The sequence below is a fragment of the Montipora capricornis genome, chromosome 8 (assembly GCF_036669925.1).
Source record: "Montipora capricornis isolate CH-2021 chromosome 8, ASM3666992v2, whole genome shotgun sequence".
NCBI lineage: Eukaryota > Metazoa > Cnidaria > Anthozoa > Scleractinia > Acroporidae > Montipora > Montipora capricornis.
In genome coordinates, this window is record NC_090890.1 from 36,786,052 (window position 1) to 36,806,051 (window position 20,000).

Below are 20,000 nucleotides of genomic sequence, written 5' to 3' on the forward strand. Positions count from 1 at the left end.
TATAAAATCAATAAATGTTCACTACAATTCACGGGTAAAACAAGGTACAAAATTATCTTGAAAACTAGATGAACAATAATACTTTCAAATTTGCAATGAGAGTAAGCATGGGAATTCATCTACATATTACCTTGAATGTTATTTGTATCCAAAAAATGTTGAATAAATATTGGGTACAGTGTAGCAAGTCTTTACGAACATTTACAATGTATGTAAAAACCAACATAGTGTGAGAAAGAGGGAGAGAGTGGTTTGCTTAAGTTGATAGAAATGAACCCCTATATTATTCATGTTTACTTCAGACCTAAAATGGCCATGTTTGACCCAAGAAGTTGTGGCCCCCACTCACGTATAACCATTCGTGCGAGATATCTGATGAAGTTACTGATATTTCCAGAAATGCTGGTTGCAATAAGGCCACCTTGCAGCCTATGCCTGTGGCTTTCCTTTGGTTGTATGGTCAAAACACAACACCATCGCCTTGTTTGGAGGAACGATCAACACTGCAGCAAATCTTGGATGCTGATGATCGTGTTGTGTAATGTGGTCTTCAAGGTCTTGAACAGAAGAGAAACCCAAGTCTGCAATAATTTCAAGTTTCTGGAAGATCGTTCATCATCGTGCTGCTGGAGGACTTGTCTGACCTCTAGGTTTGGTTGCTGGGCTGGCAGTTGAAACAATTGTGATAACCGATTTCCTTTCATCATTAAGTTGACATACAATGGTATTACAAGGTTAAGGTGTTGTAACTGTTTGGGTTAGGGACGTCAGGGTGGTTTAGCGGTTATCCACTGCGCCTCCCACCTCTGTGATCCGGGCTCAACCCTGGCCTCGGGCTGTATGTGAGTTTCAGTCGATCTCAATCTGACTCCGAGGGTTTTCCTCCGGGTACTCCGGTTTTCTTCCCTCATCAAAATCGACTCACAGTCAATTACATCCGGCTGCGGACGGACACCCTCGATTGGGATCACCTCTGTATCCTTCCCTTTCATTGCATTAAATGAATACAATTATTATTATCATTATCATTATCATTATCATCATCATCATCATTAATAGGAAGAGTTTCATGGAGTCCAGTAAGTACTGCAATAATTTATTACGGTCCAGGCATTTAACTTCCACTCAGGCTCCGACCTACAGCTGACTGGAAAATATATGAAAGCATTAACCACTCAGTTTCATCTAGATGCAGCTTCTTGGTGACTCTTATACAGACTGTATCTCGTCTTGGTGTAGCTGATTGGCTATTGCAAGTACTCTGATGACCCTGGTTTGCTGTGTGCCATGAACTGACTGAACAGATGCTGGTTTCACACAAATTGCATTTCACCACTGTGTTATTTTTAACTTCTTGTGTCCACGGACATGCTCGGGATGATGACATTTTCTGCAGTGTGGCGGTGCCTTGTTGGGTGAGGGTGCACTGGTGCTATTAACAGGACTGACGTGGGAATTGGTACATGTAAATGGTTGGGTAGCTGGATTGAGATTGGCAACTTCATTGTTTAGCTGTCTTACTATAGCTAATGATGCTGTCAAACTTCTCTGACTCTATTTCTCTTAAACCTGAGATTTCATTGGGTGAATCGTCTGTTAATACTTTTCCTCTGTCATTAAAGTGAGTCTCATGAGGTGCACATGTACATGTGTGGTGGACGCAAGATTTAGAATGGCTGTTTTTGCAATCTCACTCAAGGTCCTACCATTTTTCCTTCAGGAAATCCTTACGAAGTGGGCACGAAGTCGAACCATTCAGGCATTCATAATTTGTGGAAAGAATGAAAGCAGCCATTCTAAACGGTGTCCAGTCTTTATCCTGGGTGGAAATGTTACATGCATGTAAGTCACATTGTTTTGCTTGATCTGCGGGCTTAATTTCTCCCTGGTATCCTGGAGGCAAAACAATAGTTAATTTTCATACTGTTGTTGGAGTCAGACAATGGTGATAGTGTGACATGAGTGGGAGCACTTCTGTTGTTTCTCTTTTTTGAAGAGAAGAGGCTCTGTCCCTGACTACGAGAGATTTTGCTAAGCATGGAAGACAGTACTTGAGCACATCTTATTTTTTAAAAAGCGAAGTCGATGTGTGAAAATGAAAACTGTTTACGTGTGGTGAAAAATGATCTTAAATGTGATTGTTTATCTTTTGACTAGAAAATAGACTTGACTTTCTTTCTAAGTTCATCCGCAGTGTCAGAACCTTTTGTTTGTCAACGGAGTATGCTATGGGTATTTTCCACAGGATATTCATCAAAAAAGGTGATGTAATTTGTAAGAAGGTTATACAGTTGAGGAGCATAGTTTAGTTGAACCTCGAACAATTTCTCATCACTGTATGTCTTACAAGTGTCCAACCTGCATACACGATCTCTAGAATTAGACTAATTCTCCAGGGCTTAGGGTTATCTACCAGTTTGCTTCTTGGGAATGTGAAGAGGCCCTATATTTGGCACTACATACAGAATGGATGCTTGTGATGTGTTCTGCAGCAAGCTGCTGTCCAAGGGATTCTTGGCAGGAGCAGTTAGCAATGGGAATGAATAGCAGGAGTGATCAGTCAAAATATTGTCATGTTCGCTAAGAGTAAGCGGTTACGTTTGCACTGGATGTGAGCTGATAAGCTTTTTGAGAGACTTGCTCGTATATGATTTGTCTACTGTAGAATTGGCTGGCTGAAAACAAGCAATTTTTTCAGATAGGCGCAGCCAAATCAGTGCTCATCATGACATCATATGCAGCATCAAAGTCTGCCTTTGACTTTAGTCTTCAGCTCTGTAAAATCCAAGAGATGTAAATCTTCAATTTTCTGCATTGTTCGAACATTGCCACTGTCGCAGTATTGATGAATGTTGATTCTCTGTCTCTCAAGTTCAGGATTAAAAAATGATTCTGTAAGCCAGTCAGGCATCAGAGAGGCATAACAGTTACTGATATCATGCATGCATGATGCAGATGTAATCAATCTTTGGCATGATTCAGAATCTATACCATTTTGATGATGTATGTGAATTATAAGCTTGTTCCACTGCTATTGCTGGCGGGGTCTCCTTGTACATGTAAGCTTTAACAACTATAGTACACATGGTCTTTGTTTCAGAAGATTGATCTTTCTGATGCCTTTTTTTGGGTGAATGGGTGTAAAGTCCTCATTACTATTTGTAATGAAATCTTCGAAAGATTTGAAACGATATTCAAACATTGTGCTCACAACATTGTTAACAGTTCTCCTGGCAAATTAAGGTATGCCCCATAATATCTTCAGTTTCAATTCCTTCTTGATTTATTTGATTACTCCTGAGATACAAGTAATGGTCAATTTGAAAAGAATTGCATGTTTGGCTGAGACAGTACAGTAGCATAAGTTGTAAATAAATGAAACAACCCTTTTTTGTTCAGACATGTACTGTGTGCGGTCTGCTGAATGCCTGAAACCTGTAATAGAACCCAGGATAGTGTCAAACAACTTTGTAGCATTTTCCTGCTGAAATGCAAAACTCTCTTAACCTGTCAGGATCATACACTGTTAAATTTCTTGCTTCTTTATTACTATATCATGGTAGATCGTCTTCTTGAACATGTCAATTTCCTTTTTTATGTCACATCCTGCAGTAAGTGGGAAATAAATTTTCATACAGATTTGAAATTGTGAGTTATTAGAATTTGGGGCTGTATGAAGACAACACCCAAGAGTTCCTTCCTGAATGATTTTCTTTATTGTTTGTAGAACAAAGTATGATAATATTGTAAGGAGGTCAACGAAAACCTGTTAGTGATTTTGTTTGTTTGTTTGTTTGCGATTTTTTAAGTTAGCTAATTTGCATCCTCACTGACACCACCAGGCCTACAACTTGTTTGTTAATTGGTGGGGTAACACGAGTCTACTTATCACCTCAGCAGATTGTCATATGTCAATCACCTGTACCGTCAGAAAAGTATGAAAAATAAAATTTTAAATATGTTTATTTGTATTTCAAAACTGCGGCTCAAATGATCAATCACATATATTCTTGAAAATGGTTCATTGATAAATTTACACAATTAGATGAGGAGGTGAAACTGGCCAAGAATTTCCTTTCAATACTTCAGATTATAAATCTGCACTGCTAAGAACAAAAAATAATCAAGAGAATTTCTTTGACCCCAAAGCTCAGTCCAGAGTCAAGGAGTCCAGGGTGTGAATTTTAGGGGGATGAAGCCCTTATGAAAGTACTGATTGCAGAGGAGTTCAGTTGCTTTCTGATAAAGTCTTTAATTTTTCCATCATTTTTAATAGGTTCTTCCTTGGTATAACTATCATCTCCCTAGTGTTCTACCAGTATCTGTATCTGACATTCCTCGATTCCACATTTGTGTTTTCTTTTTCACTGTTCTTCCACGCTGGTTGAGATTCATGTGAACAAAGTTTTAAACAAATAAAATAAGTTAAATCTGTTAAATTTTATTTCTCAATAAAATTATTACATGCTGCTGGCATCAATGCGCTTGAAGGTGAAGCCATATCATAGAAAAGCGTTTGCAGATAAGGAAAGTCAAACTGTTTAAAAATAACTGGAGGCAGCACTAACAGGATGAAACGACTTTCCAGTCCTTCTGTACTCTTGGACAGCTCTTCTTCATTCTTCACAAATAAGCTTGTCATCATCGATCGCGGTTCGAATACCGAAACATGACTCGAAGTCGTTCATGTAGGCTTTGGCCTTCTGAAATGAGCTTAGTTGCGACTTCTTTTTCCAAACTGAGAAACCATATTTCGGTCTTTCGACGCTTTCACCTAAGTTATAAAGCGCAAAAAGAAAAAAGACTTCTGTTATTCCGAGAAGATTTCTCGCGAAGATCGCCATTGTTTTATTTCTGCCTTACACTTTGGGTACTCGAAAATTGGCGGGAAATGGACGCGTACGCGCGGAGCCGGTGCATACCAGCGGTTTTTTTTTTCATTACCAGGTGAAATGGTTGTACGCATGCGTGATATGTTGGCCACACCGGGTGTGTCACCTTGCTTCTTTAGGTTTGTTTTTTTGTTTAATGTCTCTGATACATGAAGTCGTCACTTTGCCTCCTTATACTTTGGTTAGGTTTTTAGATTTAGTGCTACGTTCATTATTAGCCTAAACAACAATAATACTGTGGTTTCCATTTTACTTGAAAACAACGACTGTCTTGACATTTAAGCTGACCTGACACTTACCTTTCCATTAGGCAAGGAAGTTCCTGTAAACTTCCGTAGAGGCGCACCACCAGTTCTGCTTGCTCCAGCACGGTCCGGCCTGTCGCTCTGTGACCTGGCTTGTGGGTACATGCTCGCAGCATCATGGCCGCCGGTTTTAGTCTTCGGTTGTACAGCGTGTGGATGAAGTGGGTCAGTAGGAGGCTTTGAGAAAGGTTTGCCTTCAATCTTCCAGGGTACAGGGTCTGGGAGTCTGGTCCTGAGAAAATGGTGGCATTTCTTACACGAAATTAGCAGAAATACTAATCTTGGTGGCGTAGAATTGGGCCGCAAAGAGGATTTTTTATTTTATTTTCGTGATATTTAGAGCTTTAAGATCGTTTTCGAATTTAAATGAACTTGGTCAGCACTTGCTCGAGTATCCTATTTCTATTTTGAGATTTGCAGGTTTTTGGCCAATTTATTCAAATCGTGCATCGTACCCAGTTCGCTTGTCGTTTAACCTTTGCCTCAATAGCTACATTCACCTTTCAATGCCAATACGCTGTCATCTTAGCTGAAAATAATCTTCATTATGCACACGATAAAAAAGAGGGTATTTTCGTACTACTAAGTCTACTAAGTATCCCAAATATTTGGTGTAGCTATTTTCGTATGATTTAAACTGAAGATACGTGGTGTATTTGTCATTTAGTGGTTATCCATTGTTTAAAATTATCTAAACTCGGTAAAACCTTCAGGGTTAGGATTAGGGTTAGCGTTAGGGTTAGGTTAGGGTTATTGTATAATTACTGAAGGTTTTAGCTTGTTTTACCTTGCTGCCCACCTTGGCGATCGAGGTGATGTCCGTTCCTTGACAGGCTCTTGATCCAGTCCACCGTCAGGCCCTGTGTCCCGCGTGGGAATTTGGTTCGGCACCCCGAAAGGATAGGCAGCAGTTGTCCACGCCACAGCCTACAAAATAAAGCGAGTCCGTTTAATTAAGTAAGGCGGCTCGAACCAATTTCGACACTTTCAGCAGTTTAAAAACGCTCATAATGTTTTTTTTAGGATTGACTCTACAACACTATCAACAAAAAAGCTAAGTCATGGAACCGACGAAACAACAATTATTACAACATATCGTGACATAATACGTTACCATAGCAACAGGAAAGTCACGTAAGAAGACCCGATAGTTAGTCTTAAAATGCAAGCCCCACTCGCGCGTTTCATATTTCATTGCTAAATATCTTGGTATATTTCTTTGCCATGAAGCATCTCACTAACTATTGAGGAGAATTGTGGAGAACGCAAGCATGTTACAGTGGAGTTTTTGCTTCTTTAATTTTAATGTAGTCTTTTCCAATTCAAACAGTTCCATATAGTTAAGCCAACTTGCAAATAATTCATATTTTTCTACGAAGTTGGTAACAGTTATCACGGACTTCTTATTAATAATCTCCAATTTTATAGCACGCACCTCAATTGTACTTAAGCTTAGGTTTCATCGTTCTGTTGCATATTTAGTTGTTTCCATTTTTTCTCAACCCATCCCCCACTAAGAATGTATCTGATATACACAATTAATAGCTAATTTCCTCTAAATTGACTATTATCGTTAAATTAGGGCACTCTGTCCCAGGACGTGTGGGAAATGATCATATTTGTTTGAAAAGACAACCCAAGTGTATGGACATAGGACTCGAACCTGGGAATGTTCATTAATTTAACCCATCACCTAACCACTTTAATTGACCACCACACCGCTAGCTGCTCAGGGAAAATATTTTAAACACTATTAATTTGATAATGCTATATTATCACTCGGACACAAACGGCAAACTTATCAAACTTTACTACAAAGCTAAACGTTTTAATTAATCTAGCTTAGGCCTAATTACTATTCAGCAATAATATTCTATGGGAGACTTAGATAAATCCTTTTTTGGGGAGTGGTGAAGCGGATTGAAGCTGTTCCTATAGAGTTGAAACTCCGGGTTCAAATCCTATCCACGGATATAGTTTTTATCTTCCTTTTTTTTTTCTCTGCTACTACAAGTCCTGGGACACTGTGTCCGAATTCATCTGATATACACAATTCAGAAAAAAATAGCAATTGTGTATATCGCATAAATACGGGGCGGAAGACATGCTGGACCATTTCTCGACAAATTATTTTCCCTTTGAGCTAAATCAGCCGGCGTTACCTGCCCATTAGGCTTGCAAAGGATAGTGATACATTCCGGTCCAGTTTCCCACTTGTGCTGCTCCTTCAACAAAAAGTCCGATGGAGGATTGTGCCTCGACAAACTCGCTGCAGACCACACCTACAAGGTAAGGAAGTACGCAGTCCCTTTTTAATCGGACATCACCAAAAATTTTAACGGTGTAGTAAAAATCCGGTTGTAAAGCAAACAAACAAAAATACAGTTTACATAAGTATAGATAATCGTGGATTTAAGGTTATCTACATCTACGTGCTGTGAATTTAAGTGCGTCATTAAAGTCGGCTTTAAAGTTGGCTTTTTCTTATCAAACCTCATGAGTCGACTTTTTAAAGCAAGCTCTTTTCAACTGGAAGCTTTTTAACTCTAACAATGGGTCGAAATTTGTCATCTGTAAAAAAGGCTTGCAGTGTGTCACATTATTAGGTGTCATTAAAATGTATTGCTGTCGTGCAGTTATCCACAAATAGCCTTTAGTTACCAGGCCTTTCGTGTCATTTAGGTCGGAGAATCATCATGGCGTGGCTAGCGAGGGTCATTCAGGAGCTAAAGCTGAAGACAAATAATTCTACTCCATTCATTTTTCAAATCGCATTCCTCCGCTAGTACACTCAACGGAAGAAGCTTTCCAAAAAGCGACTGGGAGCGGTTACAAATGATGATAAGGACAAGCCAAGTTTGACACCTTGAACTTTCCACCGTTGATAGCGACCCTTAATTAGACTGAAGTATCCTAGCGAGTTTTCAGTTCTGAACATTAGCTTTGACTCTTTCTCAAGCGCACTTGTCGAAATAAGACCATCCAAGGCTAACGTTTAAAGGGGAATCTCCAGTCCTACAAAAAGGTCATCTTACAGCGGAGGAAATATTAATGTTTGCAACCAAATTTACTTATGATGTTTTCAAATAAAGCGTTTGTTTTAGAGGAAAAAACCTTCGGGATCGCTTATTTTCACATTGAGTTTTCAACGGGACGCCATATTGTGACGTATTATGATTGCCTTATTATTTTGACACCAAAAGTCTAGAGGTACATTAACAATTGAGCAACCTTGACACATCACAATTATTTAAGATGACGACATCCGGGAAATCTGAAAGTGAAAATAACTGTTCTGCTTGTCCTAAAACAAAAGCTTTCTTTGAAAAAGATTCTTAAGCAAATTTCATTGTACAAATAGTTTGCTTCTCATTAAAGTCATGTTTTTGTAGCAGTGGAGATTTTCTGGCGATTTCAAGTCGCCAGGCCAACGTGATGAAACTCTTGGTGAAGTTGATTATACTCACAGTTGCATGCGACAGAGCCTTTAGCTTTGCTCTTGGTGGAAAATGGAATACTGTGACAGGTCTGCCAGCGACATTTTTTTGTTGAATCATGTACCCACCAATCTCTTCATCCTTAGAGTAGAAAGAGTTGAATGAGTCAATGGATAATGGAGTAAGCAAATAAGACAAAAGAAAAAGCCTAGATAAGGCCTTAAGTCGACGGGAAAGTGGGGGAGGGGGGGGGGGGGTGTCGCGTTTACCTATCAAAATTAACTATGCGTTTGCTTTAGGCACTGATAAAACATGAAGGCTATTTAGTGGGAAGAGAATGAAACTAAAACAAAAATGAAGAAATGAAGAAATGAAGGTGATATAGATAATTTGCAGCCGGTCCCAAGAAACCCTAACACTGAAAAAATGTGAAAGTGGTGGATGACATCACATGACATGACATGTTAGCCAAAATGACAGCGATTAAAAGCAAGGTGTAAGCCACATGGAGTTGTTAAAATGAAACAAACTCACTTTGAAGCTTGAAGTATTGAAGACCCTCACGTAGTTGCCGTCTGGGCTGACTTCTAAGATCCGAACATTTCCTGTGTGACTGGATTGACAAGCATTCATAAGGTATTAAGCAAAATGAAAAACTCCAAAGCTTTCGTTTGTGGGCTTTTATGAGTTTAGCTACGGACCCACCATAGGCTGGAGGCTGGAGGCTGGACGACTACATATACATAAGCTTGCAACCAACGTAGCAGAGATGATACAGAGCTTACGCAACCTCGATCCCGGGGACTCTCTTCTTCTCTGGGAGCGAGGTTGATGGTTTATGCCCTTTTGCTCTCCAATTTGCTTTTATTCAGTTTCTCTTGGGACCATTGTAAGTCTCAAGAGAAACTGGAAACAATGCTGGTGCAATTAAATATTTGAAGGGCAAGCAAAGAGTATAATGGTAATTTTGAAAGTGGCCTATACAGCAACACAGCGCGATTCACATTGTTTGGTATAGGCCACACAAAAACACAGGGGGTTCTTAAGCTGAAGAAGAGATCTTGTGGCGTGTATGCAAAGTATCATGCATATGAATGGGGAGCTTAAACACGCGACGTTTTTGAGCCACGGTCGGCAATCGAAAGTCAGTTGCTTTCTCTTTTAACTTGTCTTCACACAGCTACAAAAGGAGGGTCACGGGCACCCTAGGGAGACCCCCCCCCCCCTCCTCCCGCCTAGCTACGCCCTTGATAACGCCGTTTCATAGACCAAGTTATGGTGTCCTGTCACTACTGAATTAAAGAGGGGCACAAATACCTGAATGTAGGGCTGTTATGGTCCACGACGTTAGGTACATAAGACCAAGTGTGTCGGTACGGGCTGACCGTGGATATTGGAGGAATAACAGTTTTTGTTTTACTGCCGATCAAAGTTTCTAAGTTCCAGAAAAAGAATGATGTTACTCTTGGTTAAGATGTGAAGAAACAAGTAACCGTAAATCTTGCACAGCAGATGAATGCAATAATGTTGTGCAGTATTGTTCACACAGGAATCAATGAAAAAAAAACAACTGTGTGAGGCCATAGGTAGAGCCACAGGGTTTTCGATAGACAGTTTGAGTAATCACTTCCAAAAGACCTCCCCTGAAACCGTTACGGTACAATAAGCCGTGGTAGGTTGAGTCGATATAATACCCTAACCCCCCTCTGAGACCATGTCATACGTCATAGAGGAGAATCTTAAGAGAAACATACCCTGCATGCCTGCAATACTCTTTGGTTGTGTGATCGGCTGTCGTATCGTTTTACTTGCAACTTCTGGTAAAGGGTGGAGGCCAAGAGTCACATCAGGACGTTTTGTAGTGGGGGGTGGTACTTTTCCCGAACTAGTGGAATGCCAGGTACTTTCCATGGTCACGTTTAGCCTGAAAAAAGAGAAAAGGAAATTAGCTACTGAATGTTCCACAATAACTCTTATTCTACAATGCTCTGTCAAATTCAATTACGAATTTCATCAAAGTTAATTAACACCAAATGAAATAAAACGGCATCGTCTTGAGCAAAAGGAAAAGTATGGCATGAATAAAAAAGAGAGTGACTGTTCAGGCATGTCTTTTCCCTGCCAGCAGAAGTCTCTTTCTTTCGCGTTCGCTGGGCTGACGAGTACGGGAAAAGAGATCTTTGCCATGGGTCGAAACTTGCTTTGATCCAACCACCGTCCGCGACCTTAAACGGCACTGTTCAAAACGCATGCCCCGTGATATGTTTGCTGACTGTAACATGGGCCCCCTGTGTCTCGCGCATTCCTTTACAATGATTCCGCTGTTGTTAAGTTAGCCCGTACAACATGTGAAGTATCACGTGAGGAATCAGTCGCTAAGTAACCGCCGCGCATGCTCAACACAGTGAGATTCGACCCATGGCAGAAAAGAGATCTCTGTAAACGGGGAAGGATGTCTTCAACATTTCAACTCGATGGCAATACTGTAGACTGGTGGGAAAACGTGTTTTGTTGCGCTTAATCTATTTGAAGGTCTCTTAGGGTGAATAGATATGAAAGATTGAACACATGTAAAATACCTTGTTTCCTCCGCCTCCAACAAAGTGGCAAATGCATCCAGTTCCAGATCCAGAGGTAAATACGCATTGTAAGCAAGTTCCAGCTCACGCACTTTGGCCATCAATGCCTCCTGAAGCTCGCGTAACTTAGCCTCAAGGTTCTTCACGGTGTTTGCTGCTTGCTGACGTTCCGTTTCCAAGTTTTGAATGAGACCAGAATTCCGAATTTCCAAACTTGAACACTGCAAGGATATATTAATTGTATTTTACACCATACTAAAAGGATAAAATTTTCATTTCGTAACAAAATAATATTGCTTTCAATTATATAATCGCTGATGGTCTACACATGGGATCCACAAGATGATCCGTCGAACCAAAAGAACTCTTGGATCGACGTAAAATGACTCACTGCACATATTCACCCCAGCAAAAATTGGTCCCATTTAGATTCCTTGTGGATTAATAATAATTCTCTAAACACTAGTAAACGTAGTTTAGTTATTTTCAAATGCAACATCATTTTCTCCATTTGCCAATAATTTTTGGAACACAGCAATAATACAAACGCAAGACCCAAAAGCTAACAGTGTGAGTTTGAACTTACGGCAGGTCGTGGAATAATATTTAAATAACACTCTCTCTGTTTCCAAATACTTGGATTATTTTAATTAGCCCGAGGCAATAACTGTAGAAACCTCCAATTATATCATCATCACATGTACATGTGACAAGCTTCTTTCAAAACTAAAGCAGGGGTGGCGCAGTGGTGAGAGCACTCGCCTCCCAGCAATGTGGCCCGGGTTCAATTTCCAGATCCGGCATCATGTGTGGGTTGAGTTTTTTGGCTCCTACCAGCCAATCAAAACGCGCGCCTGACAATACGTCAAAGCCGTGTTTCCATACTCTCATCTAAACACAGCTATTGACCAATGAGAGTGCGCGTACTATAGCAATCCTAATTATTTTATAAAAGGTCATATAAAAGGTGACGGTAAGAATCCCAGAAAGCAAAAAAAGTGAGTCGATCAGTAATTGGTTTAATGCAGTTGAGTGCAGTTAAATGCAGAGTTAGCAAATGAGGAGCAGTTGTTTTGGTCATCGGTGGGGTTATGCACATATGTGGCTCCTGTGTCTTTGGGATTCCTGATGTGTAGCATGCAAGTGTATTTAAGCGGGTTGAGGAATCCCTTTCAAGTGTTGTTAACGTTTTTGTCCTCCCTATCCTCGCCTTTCCCACTGATTTTATCGGTGTGACGGCTGCCTGTTTCTTTCCCATGCCGCATTGGGGCTCATGGTTGAGTTGCCAAGATTTGCCAGCTATGGGAGCAGTCACCATCAACGAGCTGGCTGCCAATAGTGGAAGCTCCTGGACGTTTCTCAGGCACCCAATCTCCACTTTCCGACTCAGTTGTTAACATGGTAAGAAATACCTTGGCTTCCAGATTGATGTTTTTGGAGTGCAGTGCCTCTAGTTGAGCTTTCAAATGAATGTTGTCATCAGTAGCAGCTGCAAAGTTGCGGGATTCAGTATCCAACTGCATCCTCATCTGATTCATCTGTCAGAGAGAAAACCAAGAAATTTATACACTTGAATTAAAATAATGCCATACGATAGTTTTCTTCCGAATCCAATGTACTGAAAGTACATCTAGCATTGCTCAGGTTACAATTACCCTTCAGTCTACCAGCAGTTCTAAATTGGCTATACGAGGCTCAGTTTCCATTTATTATGCTAATGTGAGGAAGCAAAGTTCATGAAATCTATGTCCCTACGTATGAAAATCAAATAACCCAATGAAGAAACAAAAGCACGAGGGAACAAGTGCTCTGGCATTCACTGGGTCAACGGTATTCTGATATAGTATACGCGTGCGCCTTCGCATGTGCTTCTATGTGTTACTCTGTTCAGAATACCGGGCAGTTTGTACAGCTTGCATTTTCTAGTGTCCTCTCTCTCCTCTCCCCTTTGTTTACATGCTACATGTAGGTACTCCACCCAGTGTTCTTCCAGTTCAGTGTGACGGGTGCTAGCTAGAGGGCTGGGGCTGGGTTTGGCAGGAGGGGCTCGTGACTGGGTTGCAGGTAGAGCAGGTTCTGGGGTGAACTTCTTTCTACTTGGTCTTGAGGTCGGCGGCTGCAGCCCCCATGTTTGTGGGCACCAATAAACTCCAGGTGCGACTTGGGAGTTAATTTCTGCTAGCTAGTGTGTGTATGGTAAAAGCTTTTGAAGTCGAGTAGGGAAGGAGGGTGCGACGGGTGCGCCCTTCCCCCCCCCCCCCCCCCGAAAAAAAAGGTAGGCAGTGGAGGCTCACTTTTTTGTCGATCAACAATTTTAAAAAAGTGAATTGATAAAAAAAAGACATTTGTTATAGTTCTGTTCTCATTCACTGTTTGTGTGGGAGGTTTGGTCTTGGCACACCACTGAAAGTGCTGATCATCATGCTTTGCGGTAAAAACCCAGAAAATAATACCGATTGTCACCTTCACTTCTATTTTTGTTCTTTTCAAATAGTTACACATTCTTCTCTAAAACAGTAAAATACATACGTACCGCAGTCTCTGCGCCAAAAAAAAAATCAATTTTGAAGTTCAATAGTTTGAGTAATATCCACTCTTTAATAGACCAATTTCGATATATCAAAATTCAATCCTAAACAAAAGACATCATCTCGAGGCTCTGGGGAATAAATATAAGGATTTGTATAAGTTTATTCCCCAGAGCCTCGAGATGATGCCTTTTGTTTTCGACTGAATTTTAATATATCGAAATTGGTCTATTTGGCTTTTGGCTGTCAGTTTTCATATCTCACTGCCTTCAAAACATACGAGATGCAGTCTCAGACAGCCTCATTTTCAAAATTTCCCGGGGGAGCAAGCCCCCTGAACCCCCCTCGAGGCTCGCACCTCTAGCACTCGTTTGGTCCGTCTCCTCATTGTATCGCACCCTCCCGCAACAAAACCTGCCTACGGGCCCGTTCTGATTCATGATATGGTACAGCATCACACACTAGCGCAGGCAAGGCCACTTTCACCCATTAAATTTTTTTTTCGTGATTATGAATATACAAGAATTTTGAAAGTTATAAAAAAATAATAAAGTTGACAGTTACTTGTGAAAATACATTGTTCGTGGGAAGAACAAAGAGAACTTATTAATGACTGCAGTACATGTTCACATACCCCAGTCTGATAGGAAGCCTCTGATTCTTCCTTGAATCGTCGCAGTTCTGCTTCACTATGCGCCTTCACTTTGGCCAGCATTGCAGACAAATTTTCATCACTTTTGTGTTCATGGAACCTTCCCTCAACAAGGAGGATTATCCTGTTTGCTTCCTCCAGACGACAGCGAATCTCATTAAGCTCCTTCAGGGATTATTTAATTTTTAGTGTCCAAAACATTGATTAGAACATAATAGACTTTATTTAAAATAACTGCTATGGCTGCTGTGCTTTAATCTCCCATGCACAATCATGTTCAATCCCAAATATGGACAAATTATCCAAATGTGACAAACACATCAACAAGTATGCAAAGATATATATTTGTTATTTATATTTGTCATTTAGCTGGCTAGTTTACTAAACAGTACAAATAAATCTTGTTGTTGTTGATATACCCGTCCCATAAAGCGTGCCTTGAAAATGCACCTGCAGAGGTGAGGGTGGTTGCTACTTTGGTTAATTCACTGGCATTAAGGCCTTTATCGCTACAAGGGCATTAATTAGCTCATGTAAAGTGATTGCAGGAAGCTGGGATGAAGGTCAAAAGAGAAGCCACCTGGAATCACTTCAGGCATTAAAACAACTTTGGAAGTAAAAAAAGCTGACGGTTTAAAGTCTACATTAAGATCATAACAACTTAGCTCACTTCCACGTAAGCATCTATACAGTTGGTAACTCAAAATATAAACCATAATAGTAACCCATTGGCTCCTAAACGGGCCCCCCATACACCTTATTCCAAAATGGTCGCCATTTAGATATTCTTTTGTTTTTATTCAAATTAGACCTTGATGCCTCGTTCAAGGCAAAATGTTCTTTTGAGTTTTCAGCTCAAGAACGAGGCATCAAGGGCTAATTTGAATAAAAACAAAAGAATATTTAAATGACGGCCATTTTGAAATAAGGTGTATTGACTAGTAAAATCATCTGGCGTTAAACAGAATAAAATGGAGATTAGTTCGCACTCCTAGGGGTCCAAAGGTTGAAGGGACAAAGGTTGAAGGTTTTCGAGTGGATGTACAGGTTGTTAACTATAAAAATTTATGATCTGCTGAACAATCTTCAAGACACACTGGTAACAACTATGGTTCCTACAGCTTCCTTAGAACTATTAATTAATGTTGCATCTTTAATTTTAAAAAACTCCTAGAATTTGTTGCTCTAATATTATCAATGAATGTACGGAAGAAATTTGTAAATACCTTTTCATGAAGCTGTTGCTGGAAGCCAAGTTTTTCTTTGAGCTGGTTGGCCAGAGTTTGCAGGTCGGCTTTAGCTGTTACCTCTGTGTCTAAAGCTTGCTGAGTTTGTGTTAATGTAGCCTGGAGATTGTCTCTGTCCCTCACGTGGGCCATGTGCGAATTCTGATGTTGGGTAGCTGTGACTCGTGCATCTTGCAAAAGAGCTTCTTTGTCTACAATGACCCGTTGTGCATCTGCCAGAGCATTCTCTGTCTTTTTGCGCACATTTGTCTCCTCTGCCAGTCTGAAAAATTCACACATAAATGAAAACATCATCCTTTACAAAAAAAAAAAAGCAATCACTTTGAATAGACAAAAATTTGCCTTTGAGAAGTGACTAGACTAGATTGCATTCAAGTACTTAATTCAATGTATTGAGGGTGAGACTGTGTAATCCGCCCGGGGGGAGGGGGGAGGGGGGTGGGGGACCGCCCCTGGGTAATCCGTATAAGACATGAATTTTTTGAATGACCTTTAGTCCACTTATAAAATACAGAATAGCGCCCATTGTTAGGGCAACACAAATGAGCTGTTAAACAGTCCTCTCATTGTTCAAAAGAATGAGAAATCAATGGGCCAATCTATTTACTGACGCCTGCAGTCTGCATTTTGCTTTCACCAACCGGGCAATTTTCCAAATGATGACGAGGAGCTTTATTTAAAGTGTCAACTGTATTTATCCCTGGAACACTAATTGGAGACGCAGCACAGAAATCAAATTAAATCAAAACGTATCAAATGATAGCTTGGTTTTTGTGTAGAGAAGAAAGACAGAGCTGTGCTCAGAACAAAGCAGAGAACCAACGAACTCAACCCATATGTACGATTAATCTTGCTCTTTGTTAGCAGTATAGGTTACTCAGTCATTCCTAATTATTGCTGGTAACTGAGCCTTTTGATGATCAAAAAATGCCAGAACTGCTACCCTGTTGGTGACTTGTTTTGACAAGACGACATTTTTGCAAAACCTCGTACCAAAATGACGACGGCATCACGTTTTTCCCGCCAAAATGACGCTTGTTTGCGCGCTCTCACTGTTGTTTTATGAGAAAATCTCGGACTCACAGTCGTTCTCGTCCCAGTTTCTAAAGCTCTCTAGTATCCTGTATAGTCTCACGACTTTTAGGATCAATAAATATGTATGTATGTGTATGTAATACCCATGGCAACGACCAATTTCGATCGGCATCAATGCCATAAAGATTGAACGGCCTATTTCCATTTTTGAGTGGTCATAAACGGCAATGAAATTAAAGGAAATTAAAACAAACATTAAGCTAATCAGGGATGCCGCGAAGCGCCGGCTGACTGCGAAAATCGCCTCTTGAGAAAGGGGTGATCGCCGGCTGAATTTTGGCAGTCTTCGCCATCTTGAAGAATGCCGGGTGTTGCGAGACACTGGGAACAATCTTGTTTCCAGGTCCCTTTGATGTTCAGAGCAAGAACTTACCGCCTCAATGGAACGTTCAAGTGGAATTTATTCTTAGCTACAACCCTGCTAATGCAGATACATTTAATGACAAGTAAACTCAGAACTTACTTGTCTTCAAGCTCGGCCACCAGTGAGGAATTCTTCGCTGCTGCAAGCTGGTGTTGCGTTCTTTCGCGTGCCATTTCTTCAAGTTTGTTTCTCAACACTTCCAACTGTCGCTCGTACATGGCCTTCAACGCCACGATCTCATCTTCGAGAATCTTTGTGGTGTTGATGAGGTTTGCTGTTTCCATTCCACCACTCTGTTCGCGTATTTGCCGCACGCGCGAGACGTACGATGCGAACCGGTCGTTGAGACTCTGAAGATAATCCTTTTCCAAATAACGAGGAAAGAGAATCGGAGCACTTCTTGAAGTCATGATTGCTCTCAAATGAATGCGTCTCTATTCAATAATGGTGTCTTAACAGCTAAATCGCTACGAGACCCTCGTGTAAACAAACTCAATTACTGAAGACAACTGTTACCCGCAGCTTCAAAGTCACCCACCTAACTTTAACATACCAACAAAAGTTATTGTCAAGGTGTATTGAAGGCTCACACATAAAGGCAGGCAGATAGAACTGCTATTCCATCGTCTCCAGGAACACACATCAGCTACAGGGATCTAAAAATGACTGGAAATGTTTATGATGGTTTCTAAGCAATACTTCACAACCCACGCTGTATCGATAAAATAAATGCTAAAAGCACTTAATCAAAATCAAATAACCCTACAAGTTGCTTAGCAATATGTGATAAGAATGCTCTACCGCTCACGTTAAAATACTGTTGTTAAGGATACGAATGTGCTACGGTTGAACTGATCGGGCCCTTCCACGTCTCAGATCATCCTTCCCAAGGGCTCTTCTCGCAAGGTAAAGAACGGAGGGCAAGAACGAGTTTTGTAATAGTAACTTCGCAAAATTTCAAATAGCCTATTATTCTTACAGATGTCTTGATAGTAAAGCTGTTAAGCGAAAAATCGTTCGTTTTGTGATACAAGCATGACACTTGGCAAAACAAAATCTGGGGTGGAAGCGGAATATTGAATAATGAATAACGGCTCAAAAAGAAACTGAATAAGGAATAGTTAGCGTTCGCACATTCGGAATAAAGAATTTTACGGTTTCCGTTATAGGATAACGAATGCGGAAAAATGCATCTCAAACAGAATTTTAATGATGAATAACAAAAAACTCGGAAAGAAATAAATCAAAAGAATAATGAGTAAATGAGATCCAAAAGGTTTCTGGCTGGCTGACTAGTACACCATTCATGACGTCAGAGTAAGTCACGTGACAGAGTCAGGGATTGTTTAGGTGGTCGAGTGAACAATTAACGTCAGTTTTTGATATTGATCATGAATAGCCCATTTCCGAGTTGCTGCATTCCTCAGTTTCAAAGAGAGTCCTGGTGCACAACCATTCAAATGGAAATTCTTATGCAAATCAAACTCGATCCTTTCCGATACAATAGTTGAGCACCAAGACTCACTTCAAAACCGAGACAAACAGCAACTCGGAAATGGCCCATTTCGTCATAACAATGTCAAAGTAGCTGTGGATTCACGAGGCGATAACCGAGTCAGGGATCTGAAAACTACTTTGACAGTTTTATGACGAAATTCATGATCAAGAACAGGTCAGACGCATGAAAAACTGACATCAATTCGTTTTTTACAATAACAAAAAGGCAAAGGGGTCAAAATTAAGTCAAAACACGAGAAGAACGCGAGCCAAAAATGCAATTTCAATCTGACACGATCAAATTCATAATCTGCCTGACTCTCTTATTGGCTAATGGAAAAAACGGAAACTTTCTATTGGTTAAAAATTTACAGGTCGACGTTTCATGTTGTTTTCAAATTTTGCGCTTTCGCTCGTTGCGTCAATATCGTATAAATCAAAAATTTATGTGTATGTCCGCTTATGGACAATAAAAATTAGCCGATGAGCGCACGAGAATTTTGCAGTCATTGTAAAAAAAAATATTTCAAGACGTACTGGAGAAGTGTCTTCCTTTGCTTTGTCTTTTGATTTCTCGGCGCTTTCGTCGAGGTGAGTACACAAACTTAAGGTTAAAAATGCTCACTGAAACTTTGTTGATAATTGTTTCTTTATAATTTGATGGCTGTCGCTTGTTAAATACCGTTAATGAAGCCTTTCCGGCTAAATCGCAGAATACCCTGCAACACTAGCAATTATATATTCTATGTAGCTCTTACCGCGCACCGGTGGCTCAATTGATTGAGCACCGGGCTGCCATGCGGGAGGTCGTGAGTTCGACTCCGGCCGGACCAACACTCAGGGTGCTTTAATAACTGAGTAGAAAGTGCTGCCTTTGTAATTACATTCGCAAATGGTTAGACTTTCAAGTCTTCTCGGATAAGGACGCTAAGCCGGAGGTCCCGTCTCAAAAATAACTTCCATGTTCATTAGTTCCCTGTGGTTCGTTAAAGAACCCACTCACTATTCGAGAAGAGCAGGGAATCAAGTTCCCGGTGTTGTGGCTGTCCTCTGTGTGTATATCACTGTGGGTGGGTATAGCAGGTCCACATCAGCTGAATAGCTGCCAAAACTTTTACCTGCTCAAACAAATAAATAACAAACCGACAAACAAACAAATGGCTACGCAGAAATGTGTTCGATATATCATTATTCACACATGGTTACGAGGTTTCATGGTTAAATTTGGATATTAGTTTGTTTAGAAATCTCCGTAAAGACTTGTGAGACAAAGAAAACAGAACTGAGCGGTAAAATTTGACCACAAAGTCTTGTAGTCCTGCCTGAATATTGATGTAACGAACTCCGTCTCGGCCTATTGCTCTGTTATCTACAGTTATTTAGGCGTAGGTACTGATGTCAAAC

General features: G+C 40.5%; 1 pseudogene; it reads right to left on the reverse strand.

Annotated features, from left to right (window-relative positions):
• The window catches only part of LOC138060755 (lamin-B1-like), a 19,918-nt pseudogene extending 1,593 nt beyond the window's left edge, over positions 1 to 18,325 (reverse strand).
• Positions 18,326 to 20,000: the final 1,675 nt, after the last annotated feature.